Below are 16512 nucleotides of genomic sequence, written 5' to 3' on the forward strand. Positions count from 1 at the left end.
CTAATCTCCTGATCTGCCACATATCTTTTGCACAATTATATACTGTACCTTTCCTTTAAAGAGATATTACCTGTAACAACTTCTTTTAACTAACACAGTGTGTGCTTCCCTTGGATTTTGTTTTGTTCCCATAGGATTGTGTCAGATTTGTGAATTACGAAAGATCTTCTTCAAGTGCTTGCTGCTGAATCTCTATTTGCTGAGCCTTTAACTGATTTGAAATTGCTTCTGCTGGTTTTGCATTAGTGCCCTTATAATTGACTTTGTATAAACATGGACTGCAGATCCAGTGGTTAGGTACTGGGAGACAAGGGATCTGACAATCTGTGATCAAGAAATTGGGGGTGGGATTTGGGAAACATGAGTCTGCAGATCGGAAGTCCGGGTTTGGGGAGGGGGGAGTGATCAGGAGGTCTGGTCCTAGTCTTTGAGAGATTGGTTCTGATGGTTGAAATACCTGGCTTGACATCAGAACTGTAAGATCACAGACCATAAGATGTTCAGTCATCAGTTCTGCACCACCATTTTCTTTTCTTTTTGCAACTGAATTCTCCCAGCTTCTCCCTGTAAGCCTTAACACTCTTCCTAAACAAGAACCCATCAATCACTGCTTTAAATTCAGCCAATGACTGGCCTCCATTGCTCGCTGAATTCCACAGATTTGCCACCCTCTGACTGAAGAAATTACTTCAAACTCAGTTTTATAGGGATGTCCTTTTATTCTGGGGCTGTATCCTCAGAGCTTAGGCTCTCCTTCTAAGGAAACAGTTTCTCCACTTCCACTCTCTCCAGGCCTTTCAGTACTCAGTACATTTCAATGAGATACTCCCTTCATCCTTTTGAACTCCATCGAGTACGGGCCTTGAGCCTTTGACAGTTCTTCATAGGTGAATCCTTGCATTCCCAAAATCATTCCTCTCCAGTGTCAGTGCATCTGTCCTTAGATCAGGGCCCAATGTTCCAAATATAGTCTATCCAATGCCTAACAGAGCCTCGGCAGTACACTTACAGGAGATTGGAGCCTGAGGGTTAATATGGGCCTGACTGTGCAGAGATCAGAGCTGCAATTTGGAAGGACTGGGGAATGGTCAGAAAGTTGAAGGGATGACTGCAGATCTAAACAACGGAGCAGGCTGAGGATAGGGTAAGAGAGGCTGCATATTAATAATTTTAAAAATAACAAATATTGGATCTTCAATATTTAAGGACTGTGTTGCACTCTTTGCAGTGTTCTTTAAATTGCCCTGTTGCTGGTCTTTGGCTGTCCAACAATAGATGTACTTCTGTATACACAAGAGACTGCAGGTGATGGAATATGGAACAACAAAATATCTGCTGGAGGAACTCAATGGATCAAGCAGAATCTCTCTGGGTGGGGAAAGAGACTGTCCACAGAATCTGTCCACAACCTTCAGGTCCTTGTAGCCACATTTCTACCAATGGTACTCTAAAATAGTATTTCATGAGAAATTGCTGAATTACATGATTACCTGACATGGAAAAAAAGTCCTATCTATACAAGAACAATTTGCGACTGGAATTGCATGTTCAATTCTCTGGTAAGACGTTCTATCTCAAAAAAAAACCTGTAACTGTGTCCCATTCTGGAGAAAATATTGACTTTTATGCATCTTGTGATTAAAAAAAAAAGCCTTCTCTGATTGAATTTCTAGTTTATTGACTCCTAATGACAAACGTTCCATATGTGTGATTCACTACACCAATGCAATCTTGTATTCCATCCTCCCCAGGTCCGAATAGTGTTCAAAATGCTAAATCTGGCAAATAGCAACGAAGTTCTACTCTGTGCATTCAATAGCCATTAAAATGGGTAATAACACTTTCATTTCCTATTAGTTTTGTTTGTCATTTCACTCTCGGGCTAACCATCACATAGGATGATGATGGTTCCTTTCAGTCAGTTAGTGGGGTTTGCTATGTGCATCCTGGAGTGGCTGTACAGTGCTTGTCACATACTTGGCAGGTGAAGCCTGGAGGGGCAACAGGGGCAGAAGCTCTGCTGTGGCGCTTCCTGTGCCTTTCCTCTGTTGCCTCTATGAGCTTGTTCTCAGCAGTGTCCACCTCTTTTCTGATGGCGTCACCGTGAGTGATCTTGAGCCAGATGTTGATGGGGCAATGTCAGCTTTCCTGAGGCTCCCTTGCAAAACACCCTTGTACCTTAGTCGCTGGCCTCCTCGTGGCCGTACAAGATGTCCTTGGGCAGTCTTCCATCAGGCATTCTGACATCATATCCTGCCCAGCGCAGTTGGGCTGACATCACCAAAGTTGAAACTGCTAGCAATCCAGCTCGAGAGAGGACCTTGGTATTGGAGACCTTGTCTCGCCAGGTGGTCTTCATCAGAGAATGTAGGTGACGCTGCTGCAGTTGGACAAGCTGGCATAAGTGACTCTGATATGGGCACCACGTCTCACACCCATATAGCAAGGCTGATATGAAACTAGCCCCGCATACCTTGCATTTGCTGGCCAACCTGATGTTCTGTGACCAAACTCGATCTTTCAGCTGACCAAAGGCAAAGCAGGGTTTTCTGGTTCTTGACTCAATCTCTCCATCCAGAGAAGCTGAGGATGTTATTATGCTGCCCAGGTAGCAAAACTTGCTGACAGCATTGAGACGAGTGTCATCAATGAGGACGGTTGGTTCTTCATAGCTTGAGCCAGGAGACAGTTGGTACAAAACTTCCGTCTCTTTCAGGCTGATTGTCAGTCCGAAGCTTTTGGCTGCACTGGCAAAGCGACTGGTGATCTCCTGTATGTCTTCGAGAAAGTGGGCAACCAGTGCACAGTCATCAGTAAACTGTAGCTCATGTGCCACAATGTCCCTGACTTTTGTTGTTGCTTTCAGTCTTGTGAGGTTGAGGAGACCGCTATCAACCCTCATTTGTAGGAAGACCCCTGATTTCAGGTCTGATGTGGCATCCTGAAGAACAGCAGTGAAGAATAGTCCAAACAGCGTAGGAGCTAAAACACAGCCCTGTTTTACGCCACTGTTTCCCAACCTCTTTATGACTGTGCAGTTTCACCTTACAGTACATGGTTACAGAATCTAAGTTTAATGATTGTTTAAGTTGAAGACATTTAACCTGAGCCCTGAGTCTGTGACTCTCTGTGAGCCCACTGGGGTGTTTGTTGTTCCTTTCCACGCCTTGTAGCGCATTGGGTGGCAACCTTGCTGTTTTCTTAGCATTTGTCTGTGTTTTTTTACAAGGCTGTGTTGCTAGCTAGATGCTCAACCTAGCACGGATGGAAAACATGCAAAGAGCCAGCTGGATTTGAACCCAGAACCATTCACCTCAAAGTCCGGTGCTTTTGCCACCGGGTGGCTACTGGGGTATTCAAAGGGCCAGTGTCTGTGAGCCCGAGTCCACTGGAGGCTGAAGGAGACAGCCTGTCCTGATTATGTTTGTGGGTGTGAGGGAGGGAGGAATGGGCCTTGTTTTGCTGCCGGTTTTATTGCTTGTTGTTTTCTCTTTAGTTGTGTGTTGTCTTGCCAAGCATTGTGGGTATGCCACGTTGGCAGTGGAATGCATGGCGACATTTTCAGGCTGCCCCCAGCACATCCTCAGATGTGTTGTTTGTTCACAGTTTTATAATCTTTAATCTTGCTTCAGAATTATTCCAAGACTCACCATGTGTTTGGTGTGGGACTGTTATCGTGGGATCAGAATCAGAATCATGTTTAATGTCACCAGCATATGTTGTGAAGTTTATTAATCTTTGCAGCAGCAGTACAATGCAATACATAATAATAGAGAAAAATGTGAATACTGAATTGCAGTAAGTACATATGTCTCTCCCTCTCTTTGTCTTTATCTCTCTCACCCCTCTCTTTCGTTAAATTAAGTAAGTAATACAAAAGTACAAATAAAGTAGTGAGGTGGTGTTTAAGGTTTCAATGTCCATTTAGAAATTAGATGGCAGAAGGGAAGAAGCTGTCCTTGAATCATTGAGTGTGTGCTTTCTGTACCCCCTGTACCCACTTCCTGCTGATAGCAATGAGAACAGGGCATGTCTTGGTTGTTGGGGGTCCTTAATGATGGCAGCTGCCTTTTTTTAGTCATTGCTCCTTGAAGATGTCTTGGATTCTCCAGAGGCAAGTGCCCATGTTGGGGCTGACTAAGATTGTGCAAATAGCTCTAACAATTATTCACCCATTTCCTAAGAATAATTTCATTTGCTCCTGGCCTGGCTATTATCTTTCCGGTACATATCATTCCACCATATATTCTATCTGCCCCTTGAAGATCTAAAATACTTTAATAAATCCTTTCCCAAGTTGTTTACTGCTTAATGCAACCACTTCCAGAAACTACATGGCCAATTCCATGTGGTATGGGTTGAATTATAGCTCATCACTGAAGCGGCTGTATTGAATAGAACCAGGAAGATGGAACTCAGTGCATTCAATGTTGACTTCACATTTCCTAAGGAGAAAATGATTATAAATTATGTAAATTGCCTGTGTTCTCACAAGAAGGAGGTTGAGAATATATCAGTGAGCTGTCTTCAGGACAAGAGAGACTAAAATTGAAAGCTAATTAATTGTCTGTAAAGGGCTTTGGGACATCCTAGGTTAGGAAAAGTATCTTTTAAATGGAGGTCTATTTTTTATATAGTGCAGTGCTGACTCTCATTAACTGGCACGTCCTTATGGGGCTGTTAATTGTTTTGATCAACATCGGCCTGGCATTCTGGATGTTTATTACTGGTGTTCAGTCTAGGGAACATTTCTTCCTTAAGCATCGCTGCTGTAAGGAGAAACCTTTTTTAATAGTTCTTCCAGCATCTGTAAAATGGCCAGAGAGAGTGGAAGTAATGAATCATCCAAGGCCGTAGCCATTCCGGGATTGTCAATGACGTGATAGCTGTACTTGGGTGGGGGAGGGGGGGAAGGGCAGCTGCATCCCTACCTTGCCCTAATTTGTATAATTGCAACTTCTCTTGGCCTGTCTAGTAGTTAATGAGGAAACTGAGATTGAAATTGATTTCTCATTGTCACGTCTATCAAGATACAATGAAAAATCTTCATTACAGATAATTGAATTGAATTGAATTGACTTTATTTGTTACATCCTTCATAGACACAAGGAGAAAAAATCTTTCCGTTACATCTCCGTTTAAATGTGCAATGTGCGATTTATGGTAATTTATAATAAATATTATGTACAACAGGACAGTCAATATACGTTTGTAAATAGAAATACAATTCTATCAGCATGAATTCATCAGTCTGATGGCCTGGTGGAAGAAGCTGTGCCGGAGCCTGTTGATCCTGGCTTTTATGCTGCAAAGTTCCTGTCATGCAGAAGCTCAAAGTGTTTTCCCAGATAGTAGCAGCTGGAACATTTTGTACTTGGGGTGTCTGGGATCCCCAATGATCCTTCGGCCCCTTTTATGCACCTGTCTTGTAAATATTCTGAACAGTGGGAAGTTTGCATCTACAGATGCGCTGGGCTGACCGCACCACTCTCTGCAGAGTCCTGCAATTGAAGGAAGTACAGTTCCCATACCAGGCAGTGATGCTGCCAGGCAGGATGCTCTCAGTTGTGCTCCTGTAGAAAGTTCTTAGGATCTGAGGGCACATACCAAATTTCTTTAACCGTCTGAGGTGAAAGAGGTGCTGTTATACTTTTTTCACCACACAGCCAGTATATACAGACCACATGAGCTTTTCAGTGATGTTTATGCCAAGAAACTTAAAATTACTTACTCTCTCAGCCCCAGATCCATTGATGTCAATAGGGGTGAGCCTGTCTCCATTGCTCCTGTAATCTACAACCAGCTCCTTAGTTTTTGTGACTTTGAGGGAGGGGTTGTTTTCTTGACACCACTGTGTCAGGGTGTCACGAAACAACTTTCAAGAAATAAACAGTAACAGAATGTAGAATCTAGTACTACAGTTACTGTTGCAGAGAAAGTGCAGTGCAAGAAGGGGCAAGGCTGTGAAGAAGTTATTTGTGACTTCATCTTTAATTTACAAGAAGTCTATTCAATGTTGGTATCGAAATTGAGAAGGAAGGATCTGATAGAGGGAGTGGACAACATGTTGATCCATGGCCTCCTCTTGTGTCAAGATCTTGTGAGGAGCAATACCTTATATTCTGTCCGGGTGCTTTTCAACCTGATGGCATAAACATTGATTTCCCCTTCTGGGGGATGATTTCTCCTTCATCCACCCCCCCCCACCCCTTCCTGTATTCTCCACTCTGACCTTTCACTTCTTCTCACCTGCCTATTACTTCCCCCTGGGCATCCTCCTCCCTCCCTTTCTCCTATTGCCCACTCTTCTGTCCTATCAGATTCTTTCTTCTCCAGCCCTTGACCTTTCCCACCCACCTGGCTTCACCTATCATCTGCCAGCTAGCCTTTTTCCCCTCCCACCATCATTTTATTCTGGCATCTCCCCCCTTCTTTTACAGTCCTGAAGAATGGTCTCGGCCTGAATGTCAACTGTTTACTCTTTTTCAAAGATGCCGCCTGAACTGCTGAGTTCCTTCAGTGTTGTGTGTGTTGCTTTGGGTTTCCAGCATCTGCAGATTTTTTCATGCCCAACGGAAGGGGAAATAAGGAAGAATGTTCAGGATGCAAGGGGTCTTTGTGTTGGCCAACTTTTCAAGGCAGCAAAGTGTAGACAGATCAAGTTTATACAGTGTTACAATATATGAGTTGCATTGTTTGGAGTGAGTCTTATACTTTCAGAAGTGATATTTTTTTCTGGGAGATGTTGAACCAAGGCTCTGCCATCTCTCTCAGTTGGATGTAAAAAGATGCAGATTATGAGAGGAAAAAGGAGTTATTCCGGTGTCATAGACAGTCATTGCCCCTTAATCGTTTTTTCTAAAACATATTATCCATTTGCTGTTCATGGGTTCTTGCTGGGCCCAAATTTCTGCTTTAAATTCTATTTTACAGCTGTGACTATACTTAAAGAGTACCCTGTTGGCTATAAAATACTTTGGGGCACCCTGAGAAAGGTATGCAGAATTAATTCATGTATTTATTTCTTTAAGTACCATGCCCTCTCACTTTTCAGCTCTTGCCCTGCAGTGTGATGGAAATGGATTTGCTGACCACAGGGTTCTAAGCTCAGTCAAAAACATTCAGCCCGATCATATATAAATAACACGGGTACCCTCACTAAAGTCTGGTTATACTATAACTACCCAGTCTTCGAAGACTAACTCACATCCTGGTTTGTTCTCCTCAGCGAATTTAGCTGCTAATACCCACTATTTGAGCTGTGGGCCCCCCTCCCTATGAATTAGTTAAATAGAGATTACAGTGTGCAGTCAAGGTGTTTCAAGTGCTTGTAGTAAAAATACAAATGTTTGTACATCTGTATCTGGAAAGTCCATCTGCTGGTGAGTCAAAAGCAAAAGCTACACCATGAAGACAAAAGAATACTCTGGGCAACTCCATGAAAAGTTAATGTCCTGGGGTGGCAATGTCAGAGCCCAGTCCACAATCCAATTGAGAATTTGTGGCTGGACTTAAAAAGGGCTGTCACTCACGATCCACATGTTATCTTGACATAGTGTGAGCAGCTTTGTAAATAAGAATAGGGAAAAATTGCAATGTTGATGTGCAAAGCTGATAGAAACCTATCTGCACAGAATTGCTGCGAAGGTGCATCTACTAAATATTGACTTGAAGAGGGTGAATACTTGTGCAATCAATTATTTTGTGTTTTATATTTGTAATTAATTTAGATCACTTTGTAGAAATCTATTTTCACTTTGCCACAAGTCTTTTTCTGTTGATCAGTGTCAAAAAAATCCAAATTAAATCCACTGTGATTCAGTATTTTTATAGGAACTGTAGATATAGATACAGATATAGATAGATAGATATAATAAATTAAATAAGTAGTACAAAACGAGAGAAAATATAGCGGAGTAGTGTTCATGGGTTCATTGTCCATCAGAAATCTGATGCCAGATGGGAAGAAGCTGTTTCTGAAATATTGAGTGTGTGTCTTCAGGCTTTATTATCTCCTCCTTGGTGGTTGCAATGAGAAGAGGATATGTCCTGGATGATGCTGCCTTTTTGACGCATCACCTTTAGAAGGTGTCTTCAGTGTTGGCAAGGCTAGTGCCCGTAATGGAGCTGGCTGACCTTACAACTTCCTGCCATTTTTTCTCATCCTTTGCGATGGTCCCACTACACTCGATGGTGATGCAACCAGTTAGAATGCTTTTCACAGTACAACTGTAGAAATCTGTGGGAGTCTTTGAAAACACAGCAAGTGTATTCAAACATTTAATGAAATACAGTTGTGCATTCTTTATAACTGCATCAATATGTTGGGCTCAGGATAGATCTTCAGAGATGTTGACACCCAGGAACTTGAAACTGCTCACTGTTGATGCCTCGATGAGCACTGGTGTATGTTCCCTTGACCACCCCTTCTTGAAGTCCAAAGCCAGTTCCTTGGTCTTACTGACATTGTGTGCAAGATTGTTGTTGTGACACCACTCAACCAGCCTATCCATCTTGCCCCTATATGCCTCCTCATCACCATCTGAAATTCTGCCAACAAGAATTGTATCATCAGCAAATATATAGAAGACATTTGAGCTGTGGCTAGCCACACAGCAATGGGCTAGTCAAACATCCTTGCGGTGTGCTTGAGTTGATTGTCAGCAAGGAGGACGTGTTATTTCTGATCTCCACAGACTGTGGTCTTCCAGTGAGGAAGTCAAGGATCCAATTGTAGACAAAGGTACAGATTTTGGAGCTCATTGATTAGAACTGAGGGTATGATTGTTTTGGATGCTGATGTAAGTATTGCTTCTGTCCAAGTGATCCAAGGCCAAGTGGAGAGCCAATGAGATTGAATCTATTGTGGCGATAGGCAAATTCCAGTGGGTCCAGGTCCTTACTTAGGCAAGAGTTGATTCTGGCCATTAGCAACCTCTCAAAGCATTTCATCACAGAAGATGTGAGTGCAACTGGGTGATATTCATTGAGACAGCTCACCCTGTTCTTTTTGGGCAGTGGTATAATTGTTGTCATTTTGAAGCAGATGTGAATCTCCCACTGGAGCTCAGAAAGATTAAAGGTATCTTTGAACACTCCTACCAGTTGATTAACACAGGTTTTCAGTGTCCTGATGCTTTGCAGGAGTTCACATTTTTGAAAGATGTTTTGATGTTTGCTTCCGAGACTGAGGTCACAGGGTCATTAGATGCCGCATGGGATTTATTATCCCATTCAAATCTTGCACAAAAGGCAGTAAACTCTTCTGGGAGTGAAGCATCCCAGCCATTCATGGTGTTAAGTTTCACTTTGTAGCATGTAATGGCCTGCAAATAACCCTGCCAGAGTTGACTTCATCCGAGTCTGTCTTTAACTTCAATCAGAATTGTTGTTTTGCTCTTAAAAGAGCCTTCCGTAGATCGTACCTGGACTTCTTGTGTAGTTTTGGATCACTTGAGTGCCAAAGATGTAGCCTTCAACAGACTTCAAATCTCCTGGTTATCCATAGCTTTTGGTTTGGGTATGACTGGTATGTTCTTGAAGGCACACACTCATCCACACAGGATTTCTATCTTATAAAAAACTTCCAAATAATAAACCATTTCTAACATGCAAAGGATTTCCAAAACATAAGTACAAAAGCTAAGAAGGCATACCAAAGATGCAGATGAACCAGTTGTCCATATATAAAAAAATCGAACGCAGGGGAATGGACTCTTGTTCACCTTATGTTTCTTTAATGCTTCTTGATGTTCCTTACCCCAATCCTGATAAGCTCTGTTCATTTATGCTGTTTCTTTCCCACTTGGGTGACTTTGCATGTACAGTATGTGATATTCTTTCAGATTACTTTTAACACAATTGATCTAAAAGCTTCTTGGAGACACTGATCCCACGTATCCACAATTAATACTGTGAAACTAACTTCCCTATGCACATAAACCTTCTAACTTATTAATAGATCAGTTATTGATGTGCTTAGTGATTGCCTCCATCTGACACTCAAGCATCATTGAACTAATCAACTTAGCCAACATTGTCTGCTTGGAAACAAAACCAATTAAATAACTTATTGTCTTATGTTGCACCTCTTGAGAAATAAGGCATGTTCTATGGACAGCATCCTGCACTATACACAGTGCATATTTGGAAAGCTATGTTTTTCTCCCCCCAATTTCAAGCTGATTACTGCTTGCCATTTACATTTCAGGAACTGAAGTCTGGCTCCTGTTTATGACCAGAAGCTAAACAATGAGCATTAACTGGAAGTTTAACTTACAACTGTTTGACCTTTATACAATACATGGCAGCTGTTGTGCTTGACAAAAAATTAGAAGCCCCATGGCCCAGGAAGCAAATATCTATCATACCCCCTCTTGCTAAGCGAAGATTTCTAACCCAGCTTCTTCCTATGGATATCAGTTTCAAGATAAAATTGCTGCCAAGACTTCTCTTGGGGACAGACTATCACTGCACCAACCATTCCAGTATGTTACTAGTGCAAGAAAAGCTCTCTTCAATCCAAACTCAAAGAAATCACTGACTACTTCCCAATGTAGGAATTTCTGTGTGATTTTTCTTTAAGAGTATTCACTTCCTCAACCTCAGCTACATGAATTTTCCAAATCTCAAAGGATTGTCACCATTACAGTTCTCCATAAACACGCAGCAATAAAGCATCAATGTCCATATTATAAGACCATATTACCCCACCATTAAGATTTCCTTCCTCAGAAGCAGTTCTTACTATTTCTTTGGAACAAGTTTAGTCACTGTTAGTTCATGAGGTCAGATGGCAACGTCCTTCGATGAGCACGAGAGAGTTCATCTCTTTCACAGAGGTTCTTGCTTTGCTTTCAATGCAGGGCACAGCTACTCAGGTTTTCTGAAAATGAGCCTTGTAAATAAGCTACTTATAGTGTGTTGCTGCCTTCTTTTGCCTAAGGATTAGTACTCCAAAATTTTAGTTGCAGAAAATTATATCCATCGGTTACATGATTTCACAATATAATAATATACTTAGAAAATGATACAGTTATAAAAATAACCTACCTCGATATGTATAATGAGGTAAGGAAAAGTATAGTTCTGTTGAAAATTTATGTCTTAGCTTTTAATTCTGAGCTTCCAGAACAAGATGTCTCAACATGGGTGTTGGTGATGACCCTCCAGTGGGAGTGAACACCCATCAGTATGTCATAGCTTAGCATTCTGATACCAACCATAATATCTGCTTAAGTCTCTTTCCATTTTTGTGATTCTGGGTTCTGTATGGTTGTCCAGCTCTTCCCCCTTTACTTTGTTAAGGACTGAGCCTAACTGAGAAGAATTGACACATCTTAACAACATCTATGTTTTCCCAGAAAACTTTAACTGAGCAAGGGCTACCCGTCTATTCTGTCAAATCATGGGATTTTATCAACCATTAAACAAAAATATGTTTATAGAAACATAGAAAACCTACAGCACAATACAGGCCCTTAGCATCTTATACACCTCCATCAGGTCACCTCTCATCCTCTGTCACTCCAAGGAGAAAAGGCCAAGTTCTCTCAACCTATTCTCATAAGACATGCTCCCCAATCCAGGCAACATCCTTGTAAATCTCCTCTGCACCCTTTCTATGGCTTCCACATCCTTCTCGTAGTGAGGCGACCAGAACCGAGCACAGTACTCCAAGTGGGGTCTGACCAGGATCCTATATAGCTGCAACATTACCGCTCGGCTCCTAAATTCAATTCCACAATTGATGAAGGCCAATACAGCATACGCTTCTTAACCACAGAGTCAACCTGCGCAGCTGCTTTGAGTGCCCTATGGACTTGGACCCAAAGATCCCTCTGATCCTCCACACTGCCAAGAGTCTTAACATTAATACTATATTCTGCCATCATATTTGACCTACCAAACTTATCTGGTTTGAATTCCATCTGCCACTTCTCAGCCCAGTTGTGTATCCTATCAATGTCCCATTGTAACCTCTGACAGACCTCCACACTATCCACAACACCCCCAACCTTTGTGTCATCAGCAAACTTACTACCCCATCCCTCCACTTCCTCATCCAGGTCATTTATAAAAATCATGAAGAGTAAGGGATGCAAAACAGATCCCTGAGGCACACCACAGGTATGGGAGTTAGCGGAGTCTTAAGAGTGGAGCCATTAGACAAAAAGCAGAAGTCTGCAAATTTTAGTCCTTGCAGGCCTCAATGTCTCAACAGAAGGAGCTTTATAAAAATAATAATTCCAATGGCTAGGAAAATTGCAAAAAAAAATTAAAGTAGTGCTAATCTACCTGGAAACTGTAATTGCTGCTGTGAAAGTTAAGTTTGCAACAACTAGAAAGGTCTTAGCTATTTTTAAGCCAGTCAGGGCTTAGTATGGGTCTGCAAAGGAAACTTGTGAAAGGATGTGCCTCGCTCATATAATTGTGTCAGTTCAGTTACTCTTGTAGTGAACGTAAAGAAAAATATTCTTTTAATTAGTCTGAGTTTTTTTCTACTCATTGTTGATGAATTTAATAATCTTTGTTGTATCCATCATAAATAGTTCCTTAAACCTGGATTTGCATTTCTGTCTTCAGATATGTAAAATAGATAAAATAATCCAATTACTCCAGGAGTCACTTCTCTATAAACTTTAAAACATAGGTGATCTGTTGATAGCAATGTGTTTGAACAACTTTGTTATGAGAAAGTTCAAACTTCTGAGTGAACTTCTGATCATTTCAGGGCTGTTATGACAGTGAGTGCTGTTAAAGCATGGTTGTTTTACTCTAATATTGAAAAAAAATCATGAAATTTGTAAGAGCCAAATAGTTTATTTTTCACCTGTTGATGATAACACCATCCAAATGAATACACAGCTATATATTGACAGTTTGCCTGTATATGCAACATAGTCTATTTGAGGAGTAATATTATCAGTATAACTCCAGAATTAAACATTATTAATTGATCTCTAACATTGGCTTGTTTCCCCATTTTCCAAATTGTAGTTGAAGTCTATCTGAAATATAATTGAATTTGTACAGACATCAATACTTATGAACTAATTTTTTGTTGCAAGGTATTATTCGCACTATGGTATGAACTATTCACAACTGTTTGATTAAGGGCAAATAGAAAACCTGGGTAGATACAATGGTTCATGGGACTAAAATCTCTAAAAGGTTTTCAAGGGGTGATTGATAAGTTTGAGGCCTACGGTAGAAGGAGTCAATTTTAGAAAACCTAGCTCATTTATTTTTCCTACATCTACACACTTAGTCCAGCAGTTGTGGAGCATACGGATCCCTTCTTTGTAGAAGTTGGTATCTTGGAACTCCAGAAGTGGTCCACAACAGGGGGGGATTGATAAGTTTGTGGCCTAAGGTAGAAGGAGATGAGTTATTAACCAAACTTTCTGCATTTTGGTGAAAATGGTAACTGCACGTGCATGTAATGAGAGCTGTATAACTCATCTCCTTCTACCTTAGGCCGTGAACTTATCAGTCACCCCTGCTGTGGACCACTTCTGCAGGTCCAAGATGCCAACTTCTACAAAGAAGGGATCCATATGCTCCACGACCGCTGGACTAAGTGTGTATATGTAGGAGGGGACTATGTTGAAAAATAAATGTGCTAGGTTTTCTAAAATTGATTCCTTCTACCTTAGGCCATGAACTTATCAATTACCCTATTAGACTTATCAGCTTCAGTTGACCAAGGAGGAAAATATTTTCATGTTATAGAACACAGAACATAGAAAACCTACAGCACAATACAGGCCCTTCGGACCACAAAGCTGTGCCAATCATGTCCTTACCTTAGAAATGACCTAGGGTTGCCAACAGCCCCGTATCTTTCTAAGCTCCATGTACCTGTCCAGGAGTCTCTTAAAAGACCCTATCGTATCCACCTCCACCACTGTTGCCAGCAGCCTATTCCATGCACTCACCACTCTGAGTAAAAATCTTACCCCTGACATCTCCTCTGTACCTACTTCCAAGCACCTTAAAACTGTGCCCTCATGTGCTAGCCATTTCAACCCTGGGAAAAAGCCTCTGACTATCCACACAATCAATGCCTCTCATCATCTTATATACCTCTATCAGGTCACCTCTCAACCTCAGACACTCCAAGGAGAAAAGGCTGAGCTCATCTCCTCTGCACCCCTTCTATGGTTTCCACATCTGAAGCGACCAGAACTGAGCCAAGTGGAGTCTGACCAGGGTCCTACTTAGCTGCAACATTACCTCTCGGCTCCTAAACTTGTTCCCACTTGATGAAGGCCAATGCATCATATGTTGTCGTAACCACAGAATCAACCTGTGCAGAAGACTTGAGTGTCCTGTGGGCTCAGACCCCAAGATCCCTCTAATCTTCCACACTGCCAAGAGTCTTACCATTAATACTATGCCATCATATTTGACCTACAAAATGAACCACCTCATATTTAAAAAACAAACAGGAGGAAATCTGCAAACGCTGGAAACTCAAGCAACACACACAAACTGCTGGTGGAACACAGCAGGCCAGGCAGCATCCTGAGAAGGGTCTTGGCCTGAAACATCGACAGTGTTTCTCCCTATAGATGCTGCCAGGCCTGCTGTGTTCCACCAGCATTTTGTGTGTGTTGCACCTCGTATTTAACTGGGTTGAACTCCATCTGCCACTTCTCAGCCCAGTTTTGCATCCTATCAATGTCCCACTGTCACCTCTGATAGCCCTCCACACTATCCACAACACCCCCAACCTTTGTGTCATCAGCAAATTTACTAACCCTTACCTCCTCTTCCTCATCCAGGTCATTTATAAAAATCACAAAGAGTAGGGATCCCAGAAAAGATCCCTGAGGCACACCATAGAACACCGAACTCCATGTAGAATATGACCTGTCTAAAATTACTCTTTGACTTCTGTGGGCAAGCCAGTTCTGGATCCACAAAACAATGACCCCTTGGATCCCATGCCTCCTTACTTTCTCAATAAGCCTTGCATGGGATACTTTGTGAAGTGCCTTGCTGAAATCCATATACGATACATCTACTGCTCTACTTCCATCAATGCGTTTAGTCACATCCTTAAAAATTTCATTCAGGCTCGTAAGGCATGATCTGCGTTGACAAAGTCATTTTGACTATTCCTAATCATGATATACCTCTCCAAATGTTCATAAATCCTGCCTTTCAGGAATTTTCTAATAACGTACCAATCACAGAAGTAAGACTCACTGGTCGATAATTTCCTGGACTATCTCTACTCCCTTTCTTGAATAAAGGAATAACATCTGCAACCCTCCAAACCTCCAGAACCTCTCCTGTCCCCATTGATGATGCAAAGATCATCACCAGATCTGACACCTGACCAGGTTTATTTCCCAATACCAGATCAAGTGCAGACTCTCCTCTTGTAGGCTTATCTACATATTGTGTCAAGAAACCTTCCTGACACACCTAACAAACTCCACCCCATCTAAACCCTTTGCTCTAGGGAGATGCCAATCAATTATCATACATTCTGCTTCTTTCTGTCTTATCTTTCCATGCAAGATCCCAGATCAAAGGCTTTGCTGAACCATTTAGAACATAACTCAGAAATGTTGAAAATTATCGTGTTCCCTTAACACTTAACAATGGAGTGGAATGATGGCCATAGTTGGAGAAATGCAAACATCTAAAATCTTTGTAATAATTGTGTTCATATACTTGTTGCCCATAAAGGGAAAGTGCAATGAGATATCTGTCTAATATATGTCTTCATTAAAAATATTTTTTCACAAAATTCTAGTCTAATGGTTTCAATGTCATGGTGCCATGAGTGAGATCATTCAATGATACAACAGTTGTTTATGCTTTTCTCCAAGTGTAGAAAGATCCATGTCATAACCTCACTCAATTCCTAGAGGAGAGTTGTAGCGAGTATCGGTAGGTGATGGTTGGCTTGAGTTAGTGATTAGAGGTGTGCTTAGGTGGCCATATACATTAAGAAATAAGGTGCAATATTCTTGTGCACTCCAGTTTTTGCATTTGGCACTTTACTGACAGTTTACTGACAGTTGCACTTCAGGGACAAGTGTAGCCTGCTTTTAGCCTCTCAAGTAGAACAGTTTTGCCAGACCTCCTTAATTTCTCAATCGGTCCACCATGCTACTTGATTGAGGGCAGAGTGAATTGCTGTACTCCCCTTGTTTGCCTGTTTGTTCACTCATGGCTTGAAGGCCTTTACCGCTGAAGGAAAGCCCTCTGTCATAATGTATGTAGGCGGGGGTGCCAGCATATGGGAGTATGGAGTTTTGAAATGCTGTGGTGGTTGTGGTCTCACTACAAGAAGTCATGTTTATCCCATACAAAGATCAATTATCACAACAATACTGAATTTCAGAGAAGGTGGGTTGCCTTGTGATACCAGAAATAGGCCCAGATAGTCAATTTACCATACCTGTACGGGTACAGTTGGTTTTGTTTTTCTTACAGAAGGTGGTCCAGTGACTGCTCCATTATTATCGACCAGTCATTCTTTACAACTTG

At 41.6% G+C, this 16512-nt stretch overlaps 1 protein-coding gene across 2 annotated transcripts in view; it reads left to right on the plus strand.

Annotated features, from left to right (window-relative positions):
* Window positions 1-16512, plus strand: part of caln1 (calneuron 1) — a 444094-nt gene that overhangs the window by 215941 nt on the left and 211641 nt on the right. The window lies entirely within an intron of this gene.

The sequence above is a fragment of the Hypanus sabinus genome, chromosome 6 (genome assembly GCF_030144855.1).
Source record: "Hypanus sabinus isolate sHypSab1 chromosome 6, sHypSab1.hap1, whole genome shotgun sequence".
NCBI classification, from domain to species: domain Eukaryota; kingdom Metazoa; phylum Chordata; class Chondrichthyes; order Myliobatiformes; family Dasyatidae; genus Hypanus; species Hypanus sabinus.